The following is a 6019-nucleotide window of genomic DNA, read 5'->3' as shown; positions in this document are numbered from 1 at the left end:
AGCCGATGTGGCTTAGTGACACCGAAGAAGCCACAGGCAGCCGACCTGGAATGGAATCTCTGAAAGAGATGCCGCAGGAGATTCCAGGGTGTAAAAGAACAGCCCTCTGAAGAGCGGAAGCATGTTGGAAATTCTGGACAAGCTGTATACAGGATAATCTCCGATCCACCTTTCCCTCTTCTCTGAACATTATACACAGAAGTGGCCAGTCTGGACGTACGTGTGTGAGTATGAAAGGGGCTTAGGGCTTGGGGCATTAATGTTTTCCTGAGTGATGTGGGAGCGTTCCCAACACTCTCCGTTGTTGTTCTATTATTTTATTAATGAAGCTTTAAAATTCAGTTATATGGTGTGTTTTCTTTATACTCCCCCAAGGATCCTGTAGTGTCAGCCTGATCACCTGACACGAGGGATAGATTGGTAACAGAAATATGTCACAGTTTGGTGAGCAATTAAGAAGGGAGGAGTCCTGCAGAATTTACACCATCTATTTGTTTAACCCTTGTTATTTTATGTTTGCTTTGCTTGGTACTGCTGGTGTTATATGGTGAAAACTGCATGATTAAAAGTGTGCCCTAATAGGATAAGGAAACGCTATCTAGTTCTGGTTCTGTTCTGTTTAACCAGTTACTGTTGTTTTTCTGCTCTGTTCATTTGGGTGTTAGGAGTGTGGGCGGAACTGAACCTCTCGTTCGTAATTACTCGGAGTGGAAGCCATGCATGCGAGGAAGCTCTGAGGTCGAATTGAGATCCTTCTGTCCCGTCCCCTGTCGCGCTCAGTGTATAGAAGTGGGAAAACCTGGCTTAGACTGCAATTTCCTCTGCTCTCTGTGTAATTCTCTTTTCTGTTTAAGTGTCAGCAGACAGATGGATGGGTCTCTGGGTAAACCCTCTAAAGGGGGTTGGATTATATGTTAAATAAATGGCCTTTGCCCAATGGGCCATGTGTTTTTGTCCAGGTGGCAAGCCTCATGAGGAAGGACTCGGGTAGTCTTGTGAGTAAGAATGTTTAAGTGAAGAGACCAGGAGGGGTGGGGGCTAGTAGAGAAGCCCACCCTCCTAGCTAAACTGGTAGCGGAACAAGTTGGTGCCCATGGAAGGCACGGTTCAGTGGGAAAAGCAGGATCGGGCCCAGGCAGGCAGGCAACAGACAGAGAGATTGGAAAAGAGGTTGGAAAATTTTGAGAGTGTATTGGAAGGAAGGAGTAAGTAAGTGTAAGCATGGGGGTTTCAAATACTCAGGACTTACTTGGAATGGTGATTTAAGTTGATAAAAGTAGCTGTTGGGAGACAAGCAAGTGATTTAAGGGAGAGTGAGAAGTGAACTCTGTAGTTGCTGGAGGGAACAGCAGTTGAACTTTTTTTGTAAAAATGCTAAAGAAGAAAGTTCTTGGTGTCTGTGAAATGTTTGTAAATAAATTCAGGCAAGGAAATTATTGGATTGCAATCATTTGATTTGGCTATGAACAATTTAGTTAAATTAGCTGAAGAATTTATACAGTGTTATGTAATTGAAAACCTGGGCTGCCTATGATACAAATAGAAGAAAATAAAGGAGTAATTCCTCTGTTTTGCCTGAAGTCAACAAGGGTATTTGTATATTTTAAGCGATGATTGTCTGCCCAGAAGGGGTAGACCTCTGTTTTTTTTTTCTTTCAGATAATCAAAGAAAACTGATGCCAGCTGAACAGCATTCAACATACCATGAATTTACTGGCATAACAGGAATTATGTTTTGTGTTCTATGTTCTATCTTGTGGTGTTTGTCTTGTGGCCGGAATTGTTGTGTTTAAGATTTTCATAAAATAGTCTAGTTTAAAATCAAATAGAAAGGTTAAATTAAAATGTAGATACTTGTTTATTCAACTTGGAATACAACGTATTTGGATACATCAGGAGAATGTGATATACTAAATTCTAAAACATTTCCTTAAGCAAAAAAAAAAGAAACTTCGTTGGCCAAAGAAGTTGTATTAAGTAAACTCATCAAAGTGGGTATGCTTGTTCGAGCTTGTTGCTTTAAAGTACTGTAATAAGGTTCTTGTAGTGGTAGGTTATATGTGGTATACATTGAATAATAAGACTAATGTACTGTATAATGGCAATGTTTATGTGTTCATTGTAGGGAAAAAGGTGTATAAGTGAAAAGTGGAAGTTTCCTTTGTAGGTTAAAAGAAGCCAAGAAGGGAAGAGGGACTAAGAACAGAATGAGTTAACTGAAAAATATAATAAAATAGGAAGCTTAGGCTATAGATAAGACACTGACTCCACTCAAGGACACTGCTCACAGTTAAGACTTGGCTGACAATCAGGAAAAGGAGGGCTTGAATGTGCCCACGCAGCGATGAGATCTGAAAAACACTGCCAGGCGCTAATGAAATGTGTTAGGTTTCTTTTCCAACAGGTAAAGAAGCGCTACTCAAAGACCCTAGCAGCCCTGCCACTCCTTGGAACCAGGAGACTTGATCACTGTAAAGGTCCACCAATGAAAGACTGCTCTGGCTCCACACTGGAAATGCCCTTATTGAGTCCTGCTGACTACCAACACCTCTGTCAAGTGCCAAAGACTGACTGCCTGTACCCATGATTCTCACTGCACAAAAAAAGACCCCTCCACATTGGGAGAATTCTCCTACTGATGATTAGCCTATTTCTCCTTCTAGCTCCACTGTGCCTTCTGGCCAACAGGGGAAAAGTACAAAGTGAAGTGCTGGTAACCTCTCCCCTGTAGGATGATGAACCACGACTGTTCCGGGGAAGAAAAAGAAACACTCACTGCACTGAAATTGCCAAAGTCCAGGAATTCCTGACTAGAAAGGACATTAAGAACTGACCCTAGTGAAGAAACAAAGAATTATACACTGGCGGGAGGACATTTGTGGGACCCATGCTTGGGAATGTGGTATTGCTTGGAGCTTGGGGTTTATTCTACAGGCTGCGCCCTGTGTCCTGGAGAGTGACTGATAATGTAACCCCCTCCTATTCTCCTAATGTTAATGCCTTTTGAAAGTACCGGAGAATAGTGAAATAACAGCTGTATTATCGTTCTACACCAAGGAAAGATGGTATTGAATATCACTGAGGCTGGGAAGGCATTGCAGTGGGATCTAGTATGTGTAGAAATTCAGGATTTCCTGAATGACCAGCTGATGGCCATTTGGAGTGATCTTGAGTACCAGACTTGGCCCATTGCCCTTACAGACGCATCAGAAATACCATCTGATCTGTGATCATGGAGACATACGTGGACACTTCCTGGGTGGAAGTGTGGCTTCACAGGGCGGGATGTGCGCCCGTATAGAGGATGAATGCTATACTTATGTCCCAGAAAATGCACAGGATATCAACAAGCACATCCTAGCAGCCAAACAGGCTTTTGAACAGTGGAAGGCCCAGGAAAGGGAACCCACTATTTCTGATTATGTCTGGGGCTGGTTACTCAACCTGGGGAAACTAGGGGGAGGCACTGTTTGCCTCCTGCTCACTGGTGTGGTGCTGTGTATCGTTACTCTCCTCTTGCTTGCTTGCTGTAAAGCACTCCAGCTCCCTACAGCTTAATCGCTTTTTGTCCTCAAAGTATGAGAAAACTCATCCAAAAGGTTTGTTGAGTGTTCTCAAAGGAGGGAGTTGTTGGTGTCACTAGGCATAATCCTAGGTAACTCGGGTGGGTGGAAGGCCACGAGTGTCGAAGAAGCTCTCCTGTTCTAGGCCAAAGCGAAACAAAGCCCTTCCATGTTGAACTCTACTCAACCTAGAAAGCTATCAGTTGCAGGAAAGGTCAAACTGGTCTAAAGCTGTAGTGATAAGGCCTCCATGTTGAAGGACAAGGTAACTGGCAGAAGGAAAACTTACAAACGAGCTGCTGCGGCCAAGATTACTTAATGCACCTGTGCTTACGTAATTGCTACAGGGAAAGGAGGGGGGGAAAGGAAAAAGAATTTAAAAAGGGAAAAGCCGCTTGTGTGTGTGTGTGCAGGATTTGAGATTGTATTCTCCCTTGCACCTAATTTGAGCTCAAATAAACTTGTGCTTTGCTTCTCCACCCTGGTGTGTTTATTCGAGCTGAACCCACCGGGCCACGAACTGCTGTTGCTTGGCCTCGGGCACTATCTGTGCCGGCAACAGGAGGGAAGGCAGCGCCCCACCCCCGCTGGAACGGGCGCTCCCCATTCCCCTCGCAGACCTTGGGAGGGAACCCAGCACCCCGCCCCCCCCGGAGCAGATGCTCCCCAGTCCCCTTGCAGAGCCGGGGAGGGAAGACAGCTCCCCGCCCCCGCTGCAACTGTCATTGCCCAGTGCCCTCACACAGCAGAGGAGAGAAGCCAGCGCCCCTCCCCTGCTCGAACCGCCAATCCCCAGGCCCCTCCCAGAACTGAGAAGGGAAGCCAGTGCCCCGCCTGTCATGTTATGAGTATAATCTAATATCTCAGTGAAACGGGACAGGGCCAGAAAGAGTTAATTAACTCACCTCACTGACTGACCTGACCCATGGGTGAACATTACGGACTGATTAGCAAGATATGTAAATGAACAGAGCTTTGAAATGCAAGTCTGCATTGTTGGAGGCAGAAGGATAGATGTTTGCTCAGGTCTTGGGATGTCAGCAAACAGGTCTTGTCTATTGCTGTAGTTTTAATTCAAAGATCAAAAAAGGAATATTAGCATTTAAGATGATACTTGAGTGAAATAGTATTATTGTCTATATGTCTCTTTGAAGGTTATAGTAACCTGTATCTGAACTATTTAATGGATAAATGACTCTGTGCTAATTGCTAGGATGTTTGGGAGAAGGAGTTAAGCTAATTGTTTTCTCAGGCTGAAAGGCTGCTAGAAATGTATAAGAAGCCTGGGACACGATCCTTCTCATCTCAGATCTGCTTTGGGTTTCAAGAGGAGGAAACCTTAAGCCACAAGGATTGAGATCCCCAGTCATTGACTGGAGCCACCCTGAATCTGGAAATTGGACTATAACCTATGGACTATTTCTAAAAGGACTTTTGGCAACTACAAGCTCACCTCTACTATGTATCTAAATCTCAAGAATTGAATTCAAGTCTCTATGTATATGGATCTTTTAATCAACACTCTCTCTCTTTTCTTTTCTAATTTTAGCTTAGTTAATAAGAATTGTCTGTAGCATGTATTTTGGATAAGATCTAAGTTGTAATTGGACCTGGGTATGTGGCTGATCCTTTGGGATTGGAAGAACCTTTTCTTTTATATGATGAAGGAAGATTTTCAGGAATCATTATCATATGTTTGACAGGTGTGTCTGGACGGAGGCCTGAGGCTGGGCACCTTAAGGGAACTGCGTGGTTTGGACTTCTAAGTAACCAGTGAGGTACTATAGAGGTTGTTTTGTGCTGGTTGGTAAATGTAAGTATTGAAATAACCACCAGCGTTTGGAGTTTGTCTGCCCCATTTTGTTTGCAGTTCACCCTGATTGAGGGACCTCAGCTGGCTCCCACAGGCAGCATCGTCACACCGCCCCCCAGCTTGAACTGCCACTCCCCAGTCCCCTCCCAGAGCTGGGGAGGGAAGCCAGTGCCCCGCCCCCACTCTTACCTAAACTCCCTAGGCCCCTCCCAATCATTGGGGTGATCTGCAGAGGGATCCCTCCTTGGAGAATCTGAGGGAACTTGCTGGCCACAGCTCTGCAGATCCCCTTGGGGAAAGCTGCAGGGACAGAGTCCTTCGGGAGAAGGGATTCCTCTACCGGGAATGGGCTCCCCAACGGGAAGTAGAACTGGGGGGAATCGGGAGGCAGCTGGTGATGCCCCAGGAATCCACAGGGTTCTTCCTTTTCGAGCTGCTGGACGGGAGGAGAGTGAGGGGACCCCTGAACCTGGAAGGGGAGGATTGGGAGGAGAAGGGTGAAGACCCCCTGGGGGATCTCTTCCCTGAGGTGGGAACCAATCTCCCCGTCACGTGTTCCCTGTTCAGAGTCACTGGGAAAGCAGCCCAGAACCTGGAGAGAGAGGTCAAGGACCTGCTGGCTTTAGATGGCATCCAGCCATTC

Source organism: Gopherus flavomarginatus, assembly GCF_025201925.1.
Source record: "Gopherus flavomarginatus isolate rGopFla2 chromosome 13 unlocalized genomic scaffold, rGopFla2.mat.asm SUPER_13_unloc_1, whole genome shotgun sequence".
NCBI classification, from domain to species: Eukaryota; Metazoa; Chordata; order Testudines; family Testudinidae; genus Gopherus; species Gopherus flavomarginatus.
This window is presented reverse-complemented; position numbering follows the sequence as displayed.